The sequence below is a fragment of the Antechinus flavipes genome, chromosome 2, assembly GCF_016432865.1.
Source record: "Antechinus flavipes isolate AdamAnt ecotype Samford, QLD, Australia chromosome 2, AdamAnt_v2, whole genome shotgun sequence".
Taxonomy (NCBI): Eukaryota; Metazoa; Chordata; class Mammalia; order Dasyuromorphia; family Dasyuridae; genus Antechinus; species Antechinus flavipes.
In genome coordinates, this window is record NC_067399.1 from 9,147,494 (window position 1) to 9,162,776 (window position 15,283).

Here is a 15,283-nt window from a genome sequence, read left to right on the forward strand (position 1 = left end):
AGAGTTCATTTCTAAAATATGTAAAGAACTGTCTCCAATTTATCAGAATATGTCATCCCCAATTCATAAATAGTTAAAGTATATGATATAAAAATATCAATTTTTAGATGAGAAAATTAAAACTATCTATAATCATATGAAAAAATAGTATAAATCACTATTGATTACAGAAATGAGAATTAAAACAACTCTGAAGTATGACCTCACATCTCTGAGATTAGCTAAAATGACAGGAAAAGGCAATGATGAATGTAGTAAAACCAGAAACTGATGCATTATTGGTGGATCTGTGAAATGATCCAATCATTCTGGAAAGCAATTTGGAACTATGCCCAAAGGGCTATCAAATTGTGCATACCTTTTGATCCAGCAATGTCTCTACTGTGTCTATATGCCAACAAGACCATACAAAAAGAAAAAGGACCCACATGTGCAAAAATGTCTGTAGCAGCTCTTTTTTTGTAGCAACAAAGAATTAGAAAATGAGTAAATGTCCATCAATTGGAGAACGGCTGACAGAACACATTTTGTTATGAAGGTAATGGAATATTATTGTTCTACCAAAAATGATGAACAAGATGATTTTTAAAAGGCATTTACCCAAACAAAGTTATTCTTCCTGACTGCTTTAATGAAAGCTTATCATAAACAAGTCCTAGACAAATTGCTTTCAGGGTTGTTGACTTTTTCTTGCCTTTTTTTTTTTAAACCAAAGCACTCTTTGTATCAGAATCAATGTGATTTTTTGATCCAAATATTTATATGACTCATTGGAGGGGATCCTGAAATCCCTGGAAGCATTTGAAATCCCCAAGAGAATGAGAAGGGCAGCGATCTGAGGGTCAGGCCTTCTACCATCCATGAGACTGGAGCTCTTACCAGGGCTCTGGCCAGGGAGATTTTGTTCTCTGAACCTCAGTTTCCTCAACTTTCAATTATTAATATTTGGGCTGAGTGGTCTATAATAACTAATGTGATGCTGGTTTTATCAATTATCAGTTGATTTTGATTGCTAACATTCTAGATTGATATTAAAATTCAATTCAGCTAGCATTTATTCAATGTATACAAATAGGCTGAGCAAAGTCCTTGGTGATGGGGATACAAAGAAAATGAATTAATATCTGCCATCATGGGACTTACAGATTAGTGGTGGATATATAGCAAACACATGTCACACACATGTGTATGTAGGATTAAAAAGTAATTTGAGAGGAGAAAGAAAAATTAGGATGGGGAACGAGGCAGGAAAAGCTCTCAGGAAAGGCCACTATGGATGAACTTTAAGAAAGTGAAAGCTTCCACAAAATTTTGCAAGAGTGAATGTTGAAAATTATTTTTGTATGTATTTTGAAAATAAAAAGCTATTATTAAAAATTTTTAAAAAGCAAAAGGTTTCGAGAAGAACAGGTGAAAAGGGAGGGATGGACATGCCATGTTAATTAAAAAGAAGGTCTTTTGAAGAAAATGAGAATTCTGACCCCAGTGCTCTCAGTAAGGTTTGGCTGTCGGGCAAGGCCTGAGCATCTTGAGGAACAGTAAGGCTTCTGAAAGATGAAGATAATGAAGGAATCAAATGAAAGTATTATGAATCAATAAGAGGGTCTAGGAGTTTCACAGGAGAGAAGAGATATTGGAAGAAGCTTGATGGAGTTAGATAAAAGATTGTGCCTACTGTTTTCCTTTGTGTCTGTATTTCTGTCTCTGTCTCTCTGTGTCTCACTGCCTCTATTTCTCTCTCTTTGTCTCTCTGTCTCTTAGTTTGCCTATCTCTGTCTATTTGTGTGTAATACATTTAAGAAATAGCATTCATGTATACTTTTTGAATACATTGAATAGCATTTTGTTTTTAAAATTTTTATAGAATAACAATAACTGACCTCCTCTGTCTATCTTGGTAAGATTAGCTGCAATATATGTTTAATCCTATTCTGATTTGTCTCTCAGTCCAAACATGCTCTCATCAGGATCCTGCAGTCCCAACTATCTCTTATTTCCCTAGGCTTTCCCATCTTTCTGTGCTCTCTTGTCCATTCTTCTCTAGCCTTCTGTTCTCAGACTCCACCTCCCACAACATTATGGCAGAATATTTCTGGAACATAATGGATTGTCCTTTATTAAATAGGTGGGTATTTGGCTAATAAAATCAGGACATGTTTCACAATGTTTGAATTCCATGATCTGTCATGTGGGTAATAAAATCTTCACCACAGGAGAGGGCTGGGATGAACAGAGGGCTGAGCTGAGCAGACATATTTATATTAAGCTAGGGCCACAGTTCAAAGCCAGACAAGTTTTTTATTAAAAACTCACAAAAATGCTTTATGTTCATTTATAAAGATATTTTCGCTGGCTTTTGCAAAGTCTCCGGTTTAATCTCTGAATTAATCTCTGTATAAATAAAATCCATGTAAGCTGTTTAGCAGCTGACCTCTAAAGCTAGTTTATATATAAGCTGCTGACGATGTATTGTCTGCTTGGGATATCTTGAAGCATCTCTTCTATCTTTTTCAATCACAATGTTGCTTTCTGCCACCATGGGCCATATGCATTCACTTCTAAAGGGAATAGTCATAATTTTATTTTACTTTTCCAATTGAAACAAGAAAACTCTCATATCTATAAAAATTCCCTGATGTCAAATCTCTTCTTATAATGCAAGGGATTTCACAGAAGGCAAATCTGAAAATGCATAAATTCATAATAGCAGCAACTTATATCTCTCTAGGGAGTGATGTGATGCCCTGAACTGAAGGCAGTGTTCTAGAGGTTGCATGATCATGGCAAAATACAGATTCAGGATGAATCTCCCCACTACCACCTTTCCCTGTATACTGGTTAAATTAACTCATATTACTTTTTTTGTTGTTGCGTTTAATTGTCAAATCACACTGTTGACTCACATTGCCTATGCAGGTGATGAAATCTTCCCAAACTTTCACAGATGCATTGCTGTCCAGTCCTGCCTCCTCCATTCTGTACTTGTGAAGCTTGTTTTTGAACTGAAATATAAGATTTTATTTTTATCTCAATTAATTTGAATCTGATTAAATTCATCTCAGTGTTTCTGTCTGTCAAGTTTGTGTAATTTTGTGACAAAGATAATCTGGTCATTTCTTGTCTTTGAAAAACATCAGATTATCAGATTAGGCTATTGTCAACTTTTTGGCATATGGTCAATATCTATTCTCTCTGTATGTCTGTCTGTCTGTATCTCTCTGTCTCTGTCTCTCCCTCTTTCCTTCTCCTCCTTTCTCACCCTCTTCCCCTCCCATCTATTCTAATTATGATAGTGAATAAATCAAGTCAAGAAACATTCATCAAATGCTTATTATTCACTAAGTTTTTGGGATGCAAAAACAAGCAAAAAGAAAGATAGTTCCTTGCCTCAAGAAACTGACATTCTATTGGAGGAAAACAACGCAGAAAAGATAGCAGAAAAGCTTCGTTCAAACAAACCATGTCTCCAATCTATTTTGATTAATTTTATATAGAAATAGATTGCTTGATCTGGAAGGGATTTTAAAACATTAAACACAGAAGGATAGAACTGAGAAAGAGCTTAAGACATAAGTGAAGATTCAGATTCCCTTGAGGGGGGGATAGGATCAGCATGGCCCAGAAAAGTCAAACCAGAACCATTATATTGACCTCTAAATCCATAATCCAAGAGCCTTAGAACAGCAATACTTCTATCTCAGTGCCCTAAGTCAAATCTCATCCTAGTAAACAGTCACATCTACTGGAGACCTGGAGAAGACATTCATCATCACCAAAGTCCTTAGAAATGAGCCATTCAACAAGCAGTGGAAGACATTATTGGGTATTCTGTTATTGTACCAAAAGGACCTTTCTATTGCTTGCCTCTGAAACCTTCTCCATGGGGTTTCTTCCTCATTAGAAGGTGAGCTCCTAGAGAATAGAGATTGTTTTTTTTTCCTAATTGTATCCCCATAATTTAGCAGAGCTTTGAATATAGAAAGTGCCTAATAAACTCATTTATTCATTCATTCACTCATTCATTCATAAAATGTCAGGGGTAGGAAAGGCTTAAGAACATAAAGTATAAAGAGACCTTACAAACAGAACTGATATGCGTTACTTAAGCATTTACAGGTGTTAGGCATACTGGTAAGTGTTGGACATAAAAGCAAAAGAAGACTAAAATAAAATTATTTTTCTCTTGAGATTATATTCTGTAGAGTAGATGACATGATCATAAAAGTACAGTTATAGAATAAATACAGAACTAATATGAAATAAATGCAATGTCGTGAAAAGGAGGAGGGGGAACAAAACAAGACTATAAAGGGTGGTGCTAGGACAGAAAATGTGAGAGCTAAAAGGATTCCCAGAAAATAAAACAAAGAAAGTCTGGGCTGAGTGGGATTTTAAAAGGTGCCATATAGTTTATATAAACAGGAAAAACCTCAGTGATTGCAAAATCTCATTTCTGTCAACAATGGCCAAACAATTCCTTGAAAAACAATCCTAGAATATCAGCACTGAAGGACCCCTCAGAAGCTAATTGGGTTAACTACAGACTTATAAAGGATTATCCTCTATTATTAATTCATCACCCAACTAGCCTCCCTTTCCAATGTTTTGAAGGATATTCAGAATTAGTAAAGGATATTTTAACTACCCAAAACTCATGGGGAATAGTCAATTCTATTTATTTATAAAACAGATGAGCATTTATTGAGCAACTGCTACAGAGGGGTAAGTGTCAGACTACAAAAATACAATCAAGTGGAGCTTTCCCTCAAGAAGCATATGTTCTTATGAATGACACTTACACAGATAAGAATATACAAGTAAACTTAAGTATTAATTAACTACAGGGAAGAGCTAAAAAAAAATAAGCCTTCTCTAGTCATTTATACTTAAACTATATTTTGATTTTCTGTTCTTCACCTTGGCTCTTCCTCACCTTTTCATCCCTCCTCAATCTCCCATTGGCTCCACTCCCATAACCTATCCATTGAGAATTTTATATTACTTTATTAAAAAAATTGAAACAATTCTCTGCGACCTCCCATTTGTCCACTCTTCCTCATTTTATATCAGAAGATGTTTTCTGCCACTATCTCTTCCTTCCCCCTTTTCTCACATAAAGGGGAGATCCTTATCTTTGTCAAGCCTAAATCCTCTACATGTACAAATGCTACCAATCTTTCTATCTCTTCAATAGATTGCTCCTTCTGTTCTCTCACTTATTTTCATTTATTCTGTCTTATTGGATCCTCCCCTATTGCTTAAAAACATGCCCCAAATCTCTCATTGATCTATCCGCCCCTGCTAAATATCATCATGTATCTCCTGCTCCTTCTGGCTAAACTCTTGAGAAGTCCATTTGCAGTAGATGACAGATTAAATAGCAGTCAGCTAATTGCTGAAGCAGCTAGGGATCTGGGCCTGGGATTCCTTTGGAAATAATATTCCTGTGTGTTTTCCACAAAGGATATCATGTAGCTGGTAATGAGTGGATCTTTTCCATTTCTATTTTCCCCTCATATTCTATTACTCTAAGACAATTTTCAAGGATTATTTCTTGCATTATTGTACTAAAGTTCTTTTTTTGGTTGCAACTTTCTGGCAGTCCAATTATTCTTATATTTTCTTTTTTTTTTTTTTTGATCTGTTCTCCAGAGATATTGTTTTTCTTCTAAGATATTTCATGTTCTGTTCTATTTTCTCATTGTTTATAATCTGTTTTGTTATTTCTTAGTCTCTCGTAGCTTCACTGGCTTACCTTTACCCAATTCTAATTTTCAAAAGATGAAATTGTTTTCATCTTTGAGACTCTGTATCTCCTTTTCTAATTGGTTAATTTTTTTTCATAACCTTCTTGCTTTTCTTGAATGTTTTTAATTTTTTCCCCTTATTTTTTTCTCAATGTCTGGCGTTTGATTTTTGAATTCTTTTTTGAGTTCTACAAATTCTCTCTGGGCAGGGAGCCATTTCACATTATTTGTTGGTGTCAAAAGTTTATTTTTACTAATGTTTTCCTCTGAAGATGAACCCTGATCTTCCCTGTTCCCATAATATATTTCAATGGTGGGGTTCTTTCTTCTTTGCCAGGTTTTTTTTTTTTTAATAATATGTATTAGTATAAGCACCTCAAATGGTGGGGTGGGGTGATGGTTCCTCAAGCTTCCCTTCAGCTCTCCATTCTGACCAGGAACACAAATTAAGAACTCCTCCCTCTTGCAAGTGCCCACAGCCAGCAGTGCCCCTGCTCACATGTTTCTGCCTTTACCAGATGCTATTTCCTTCTCACCCCGGGCAGCTTCTTAGCAGCACAGCTGTTCCTGGTATTCCCAATCAGCAAGGTACACTTTGTTTTCCCAGACTGAAACCCCCACTGGACAAACAGTCCTGAAAGTAAAAGTCTCTGTGGTTCCTGCTGAGAATCCAGTCATACCCTGCTTTCCCCAGGGAGCCCCACTTGATGTTTTTTGTAGAAATAGTCTGGAGCTGTCTGAACTTCAGACAGTTTGATCCCGGCCCAGGGTCTTTCCTCACATCTTCTCAGGTTATATCAGGAGGACCCCAGTTTGGCCACAAGTCTTTTTGTGGGGAAATGTGGAGAGCTTGAAATTTACCAACCTACTCTGCCATCTTCCCAAACAAAATCCTTCCTGGTCCTGGGATTCTTGAAGACCTGAATTCAAGTATGTCCTCTGACACTAAGTAATGGTATGACCCTGAGCAAGTCTCAGTTTTCTCATCTATAAAATCATAATATTTATAAAATTGAATTCCCAGAATTGTTGTAAGGTCCAATTGAGGCAAAAATCATAAATGCTTAGAACAGAGTCTGGTCTACAGAACTATTATATAAATATTACTTTTTATAATGATCATCACCATGAGTAGTACTTTTACTTCTTTTCTGACTCTTTTCTTAGATCCTGACAAAATTCAACCTCATCATTCCATCAAAACTACTTTCTCCAAAGTTCACAATGATTTCTTAGTTGCCAAATCCAATTTTGATCCATTCACCAAGATAGTAAAGACCCGCCCTCACTGGGGAATCACATTCTTCCTGTCCATGAACTTATATTTTCTAAATTCTAAACCTGAACATATGTTTTAGCAAAAGGCCATATTTTTTTTCACAAAATCCTTTCTTTTCCTTAAATTTATAGTCTCCTGCCTATGGAAAGTAAAATGCAGCTGCCTTATCTATTAGCTCCTTCCAGCAGGAGTGAAGTCCCTTCTCTCCCAAACTCAGTGCTAGTAATTACATGTCTGCCATTTGGCTTTCAGCATTTTGTAGAATTTATCTCCTGGTTTATTTTTGATAAATGTTTCTTCCTCATGTCTGCTTTGATTAGGTGTGAGTAATTTTTAAACACAGATTGAAACTGAGGGGGTTCCTGAGAAAATAGCTTTGGACTCCCTATGGAAAATATTATCATTTTAATTTATAGCTCTGGTAGCAACAGGGCTCACCAAGATAATTCTAAAAATAATTTAAAAGCAACATTTTCCCATGGCCATGTTCTCTGCTTTTAATATACCGAGATTACAGAAAAGAACTGGACCCATTCACCTGGTGAATTTATTTTTGTCTTCACTTAGAAAAGATTGAATCTGATACTAGATCCTACATGTTGTTAACTTGTTAATTCATAATTGAATGACCAAATAAAAAGTCTAGAGTTTCAAAGACTGCATGATATGGAAAGATTTTGTCATCATCTCTAGATTTCAATTTCCTCATGTGTTTAAAAAAAAAAAATCTCGGTGACCCTGAGATTCCTCAAAGCCCTTCTTCTGTGATTCTCTGATTTGCTGACTTTGCTATCCCCTCTAACATCTTTCATTTTTAGAATATCCTTGAAAATTGCCAATTATTTCAATTCAAAGTGTTTGTTGAATGAGAGAGGTGGATATAATGGAGAGAACACTGAATTAGAAACTGTTGTTCATCATAATCATGTCTGGCTCTTCATGACTCCTTTTGGAGTTTTCTTGGCAAGGATACCAGAGTGGTTTGTCATTTTCTTCTCCCTCTTATTTTACAAATGAGGAAACTGAGACAAATGGGGTTGACTGGTTTGTTTAGAGTTATACAGCAATAGGTGTCTAAGGCTAGATTTGAACTCAGGAAGATGAGTCAGCTTGATTCCAGGCCCAGCATTCTATGCACTATGACACCATAGAGTTTCCCCTAGAAGTTACGAAGACTTTTAGTTTTGGTTTGTTCTTCATTCTTTAAGAAGACCAATGACATCAGGACAGTGATGTCCTGGTTTACAAGTGAATTGAAGTGAGGGTGGGCTGTGCAAAATCACCAGTCCTCCCTCCCCCCCCAATCACTCCCTCTCCCCCAGAACCATTGAATTAAATGGCAAGATATAGATCAGGACAATTGGAGAGGACCATGTATGCAATGAGAGACCTTGGCCTTTTGAAGCTAAGCTCTTTCCTAGGTCTCAGGTTGCCTTGTTGACAGTCATGTGTGATTAAGACTAGTTAAGAAATAAGGCAAAATGGTTCATTTTCCCATCTATGTATATATGGGTTTATTTATGCTTTTCTCCATTTTCCTGTCATTTCTACTTCTCTCAGAATATTTGCCTTTTTCAAATATGTATAGTCAAGTAAAACCAATCAATCCCTTGGACATTTTTGAGAATGCATGGCTGATTTCACATTTCTTTTCTGTTAATTCTTTGTGGAGCAATGGGAAGCATATATAAAGACATTTCTAGTCATGAAACTTTTTACAAGTTGTTTCTATTCATATACATATACATATATATACATATACATATACATATACATATGTAAAATCATGGCCATCATCTAAATTATTCTGCTAGTTCAGTTCATTTTGCACTACATCAATTTTTCTGGTGATTCTTTACATCCATAATATTAATAATTTCTCATGGCATAATACAATTTCATTTTATTCTAGAATTGAATCAGTCATTCCCCCATTGAAAGACATTTTTTTTTCTATTTATGGATACAGCAAAAGCTGATTTTATAGTCATACAGATATTTCTGTCTCTCTCTCTGTCTCTGTCTCTGTTCCTGTCTGGCTTTGGATTTTGCTCGCTCTTTCTTTCTTTCTTTCTTTCTTTCTTTCTTTCTTTCTTTCTTTCTTTCTTTCTTTCTTTTTTTCTTTTCTTTCTTCCTTCCTTCCCCCCCCTCTGTCTCTCTGTTTCTCTGTCTCTCTCTCTTTCTCTCTCTCTCTCTCTCTCCCCCCTCTTCCATATATTTCCATATCATCATTCTTTCCCTCTATCCTTATTTCTTTGGGATAAATGCCTCATAGTAAAAAAAAATAACTTAGGAAATAAATCTTCCACATTATTTTAGACAATGGCCAAACCAATTCACAACTATACGACTAGTGTCCTCATCTTCCTTAAATGTTTCAATCAATTTTAATTTTCCTCTTTAGCCTTTTTGTCAATCTGTTGAGTCAAGAGGAACCTTAATATTTTTTAAATTTTTGTTTATTTTATTATTAGTTATTTTGAGCAATTTTTATGGTTGTTCCTACTTTATGTATCATCATCAGAGAACTACTTCCTATGTTTTGACCACTTCTCTATGGGGAAATGGCACTTATTTTTTTCAATATATGTATAGGCAATGTGTTTAGCATGTATGCATATATAATACAATTTATATTTATCTTTGTTATTAGACTTTAATCAGTGAAATTTCTTCTGGATATCTTTCCTCAGTTGATTTCTTCCTTTCACATACTAAATGCATTTATTGTTATTGTACAGAAATATTCAATTTTACTAAATAATTTCCATTATATATTTTATGATTTTTTCATAAGAATTATCCTCAGCCATAGTCACAAAAGAGATATTTATCTTTTAGCTCTATTTAAAAATAAATATTATGATCTTTTTAATATTTAGGTCACATATGAATTTGAATTCTATTTTGGCATGTGGGATACTTCTTTAGTCTAAAATTAACTTCTTACAAATTTCTTTCCAATGTTCCCAGAAACTTTCCTCATTCTCATCCCCCAACAAATAATAGCTTTTTTCTTAATTCCTGATATCCTTGGATTAAGTGTGAAGATGCTTCTATTTCATGGCTACTAGCTACAATTTTTTTTTTTTCATTTTTTTAAACAAGTACCAAATAATTTGATTTTTTAAATTTATAATTTATATTGTTGACCTGGTAAAGCTAGAGCTATTCATCACTATTAGTTTCCCAACCTTTCCTTGGAGATTTTTGTTCTTTCAGTTTTTTCATAATAATTTGATTATTCCAAAATATAATGATTATTGTGTTTGTGCTCTCTACCAAAAAAAAAAAAAAAGAGCTTGGTTTTGTTGTTGTTGTTGCTATGATACTAAATCTGTGAAGTCAAGTGGATATATTGTAATTATTAGTATATTATCATTACCCAACAATGATAAATTTATAGTTTCAATTATTAATAATTAACAACTATAATTTTTACATCTTTTATTTTTATAAAATGTCTTTATTTTTTACAGTTTTGTTATACTTGGAAGATTGAATCCAAAATATTGATTTTTAACATTGTCGAATTATTTTGAAAGGGTTTTCTTCTATCTTTTTTTTTTGCTGGCTTTTGCAAGAAATATATAGAAAAGTGAGTTTTTTTGTAGGTTTATTACTATTACATATTTACTGATCTAATTATTGTTATTTTTAATTTTATCTACAGGGTTTTAAAAATTAACTATAATTTTTAAAACAAGAATATTTTATTTATTTTTTGCCTGTGTTTACTCTCTCAAATTCTCTTGCTTATATTATTGCTATACCTACTATTTTCAGAGCTATATCTATATATCATTTTTATATTAGTGACTGAATATTATGGTTTGGGCCTTTAATTAAAACTATCTGCTTTGTTTCTCTACTATATAAGATTATTGTTCTTGGATTCTGACAGATTGTTATTGGTCCCTTTAAAAAGTGTCTACTGGTTCCTGTGTTTTCTCATTAAAAAAAAAAAAACATAAAATAGTTTTTCTTTGGATCAAAATCCTCCTTTGTATTCATTAATATAATATTGGATATGATAGTTTCATTGTTAGTATGATTTACTATAATTATCATTTCCCTAATGTTGAATATCAATCTAATTATATTGCATAATCTTTTAAACACACTGTCATAGGCTTTTTAAAATAATATTTAATTTTTTTCATCAAAATTCAAAAATGTCAATATTCCAAAGTTCTCTTCTTCCATTTTTCCCTCTATCCAGTTTAAATATAACCAACTTTACAAACTTCTTTTTTTTTAAGAATTCCCCAAGACTCTACTTCTTTAATATTCAAAGTATTTCTGTGATTTTAGAAATAATTTTTCTTTGAAAGTTTAGTAGAATTCATAAATAAATCCATCAAACCATGGGGATATTTTTCTTTCAGAATTCATTTATGACTTAGTCAATTTCATGTTCTAATGAGGTTCTTTGAATATGTATATCTTGTTCTGTTAATATAACAATTTTGTATTTTCTTAATATTCATCTATTCATTTTAAGGTAACAGTTTGGTTGGCATATAATTGGGTAAATAATTCCTAACTTTTTTTTTCATTTTAATCTCATTTATTATGATTTTTAGTTTTTGTTCCCTTTGTCATTTTTTTCTGTATTTTCTTCAGCAAATTAGTAATTTTCTTTATTTTGAAGCATTTTCAAAAAAAAAACAAAACAACAAACTTCCATTTCTTACCTTTAATTCAATATTTTGCTATTGCAGTGTGGCTCTTATTTATTTTTTTCTTATTTTCTAGTTTTTATGGGGTTTTTTGGCTTCTTTTATGAAATATATTTTTTATTATTTAATTTTAAATTTATTGGTCACTAGCTTCTGTCTTTTCTTGTTAGAAGTTTCTGGAGTTCAACCATTTTTTTTTTCTTTTAGCACTCCTTTGGTTATGTCTTATATGGTTTGTTATGTTTTCTAAGAGTTATCATTTTCTTTGATACAATTACCCAGGTTCTCTGATTCATTCTTTGATTGGCCCATTCTTTAAAGTTATACAATTTGCTAGTCACTTATAATATAAATATTTTCTTTAAATTATTCTTAATGATTATGGTTTTTTTTTTCCAATTTTTGGTCAACTCAGAATGTATTTAACATCTCAGTTTTCTACATCTTTTATGCAGTGATATCTAGGTTGTTTTTTAAAGTATTCTACAAAGCAGAAATCTATGCATATTCTTTATATTTCTATCCAATAATCACAAATTTCTATCATCTCTAAATTTTCTAAAATTCTATTTAGATCTTTAATTTATTTTTCATGGTTTTGTTATACTTATCTAAGCATGAAATGTTACTTATTAAGATACTCAAGAAATATTGTAATAATATTTATTTCTACATTCTCTTCAATTCATTTTTTCTTTAGGTGTACACACCTGAAAATTCATTATATGATCCCCCCCATTTTCTATGGTGTCACTAAACACACTATTTTTCTTCATTATTTCTTCTAACTACATTTTAAAAAATTATTCCTTTTGCTGAGATCATTATTTCTTCCCCTTTTTTTCTTCCTTCACTTTGTGCACATTTTAAATTCTTATCATAATACTCTATGAATATTTATTTCAGATAGATTTCTTATAAACAATAAATCACTGGATTGTGCTTCCTACTCCATTCTGCCAAATCTTTCTACTTTATGTAGAAATTCAATCCATTTACATTCATTGATTGTTGTGCTTTTTTTTCTTTCCCAGTTCTATGCAACATTTAAGGTGCTAAATTATATGAATTGCCATAATCAATAGGAGAGTTAGCATGGCATAGGGTCCTTGGAATAGGGATAATTTTTGCTCAAGTTTTGCCTTTGACGCATAATGGTAATATGACTGTGGGAAAGTCATTCAACCTCATAATGCTACATATTCCATTAAGATTAAAAGCTGAACAGCCATTGCCAACCTGCCTTAGTAGAGAGAATCTCCTCAGATGGAAGTTCCTAATATCAGTGAAAGTACAAAGTTCTCATCTTTATCCATTATATTAATATTAACCTCCTCATCATTAGGGATTGTCAGGCATATTTTAAAAAGCACCAGGTAAGAACTCAAAAGCTCTGAGTCTTTGATCTGTTTTAGTCATTAAATTTGTAAGTAAATTTTGCTACTTTTGCTATTCAGTAAAATGAAGTATTTGGGCCAGATTATATTTAGGGTCCTTTCTACTTCTGATAGTCCTTATAATTTATAAGCACCACAATTCTTTATCTTGCCTAAATCAAAGAAAATCTTCTCTTGAAAGCTCATTGACCACAACTTATTTCATTTTCATATTCCCTACTGACTTGTTAAACTAGAATTCACTCCATTTCCAGAACTAATTCTTTCCTTTTAGACATTCACACTTTTTCTCATAGCATTCTGTAAAGTATGGGCTAGCTCTCTGGAGGACTTCAGGGTCAGCCTGAGTAAGGATAAATTGAAGTCCTTGGTCTTTAGGGGGAGAAGTGAAGGAGGCATGCAAGTTGCCACAAGGCTTGCCAAAGATCTCTCCTGGATTCTGGAGTCCAGAATCCCCAGTCTCTCTCCTTCTCATCCTGCCATCCAGTGCTTCTGACTCTCTCCCTCCACCCTCCAATCCCTGCCTATGATTATCTCACTACCAAACATTCAGCAAGCACCAATGGTGAGGAGAGCCATTATCCAAATATATGTCAATAGACACATTGTCTCACATCAAATGGTACTCTTAAGTGCTCTCTTGTTTGATTCAGAATTTCAGACTTCTACAGCAGTCCCTATGCTTATTCTAATCATACTTTTAATGACCTGCTTTTCATTCCTTTGCATGCTATTAACATTCTATATCTTTTAAAAGTTCTAATTCATTGTTGATACACTACATGAAACCTTCCCAGTTTTTACCAGCCAGAAGTGATTTTTTTCCCCTTCAAAATACACATTTGTTAGACTTGAGCTGAACAAAGATTAGATGACAATTTTGAAGATGATGGGGAGAAAAGTGATGATTTAATGGAGGAACTAGTGAAAAATGCACAATTGTTGCTAGATTTTGTCAACATCTTTTTTGTGTAGGAAATTGACTGGAACTTTGATCATGAACAGAGAGAAAGTGCCTATTTTAACAAAGGAATGAATTCTGAAAAAGCCTACAAAAAATTTTCAGAAAGGGGATGAGTTTTAAACCAAGAGGGGAAAATGAATAGTAGGATTCTGTCTTCAGTTTAGCAAACATATAGTAAAGCAAATTATTTCCATGCTATCATATACCACCTGTTGTGTTAAACCTAGGGGGTCACTAAAAAAAAAAAAAAAAAAAAAAAAAAAAAAAAAAAAAAAAAAAAAAAAAACAAGGAGTATCTTCTTTAAAGGACTTTCCATTCAATTGGAAGAATATAGCATGTGCATAGATACGGCAAAATATAAATAGCGGCCAAAATAATTTCAGGGGAAAGTATTAATAATTGAAGTTATCAGTAAGATTTGAGGTTAAGGCCGGGGGCTCCAGAAAGACCATTAATGGATATAAGATTCCAAGCTATGAAATGGAGGAGAAAGAACATTCTCAGTATGATAAACAGCCTATAGAAAGCTGGTGATTACATTAATACAGTTGGCACAAGCTCATGAAGAGTAGCAATGGTAAATGGTTAAGAAGAGGTAAACAGATAAGATTTTTCAAAGGTTTTAAATACAGAATAAAGGAAACATTTTATCATAGAGGCAATAGAGTATCATTGTGCTTCTAGAGTGGGGAAGTGACAAGATAAGAATTGTTCCTGAGAAAGATCAATTATATTTTATATATATATATATACGAACTGGGAAAGGAAGGAAGAGGAAGAAGAAGAAGAAGAGGAGGAGAAAGAGGAGGAAAAGATGAAGGAAAAAAAGAAGAAAAGGACAAGGAGAAGAAGAAGAAGGGCATGGAAAAGGACAAGAAAAAGAAGAACAAGAAAAAGAAGAAGAAGGGAAGGAGAAGAGGAAGAAGAAGAGGAGGAAGACGGAGAAAGAAGGAAGAAGAAGCAGGAGGAAGAGAAGGAAAAAGAGGAGGAGAAAGAAGAGGAGGAAAATAAAAACAAGAACAAGATGAACAAGAAGAAATGAGGACCTGAACTGAGAAGTTTTAATGTGAATGTGGAAAAGGGAAAAGATTGACTTCAGGCTTGATAATCTATCCACCATCTGTATTACATTTATTCATTGGGTTGGAACCCATGATTATATTTTACATAATCATAGCTTCTGAGCAAATTAGCTTCTAAGCAAATTTGCATA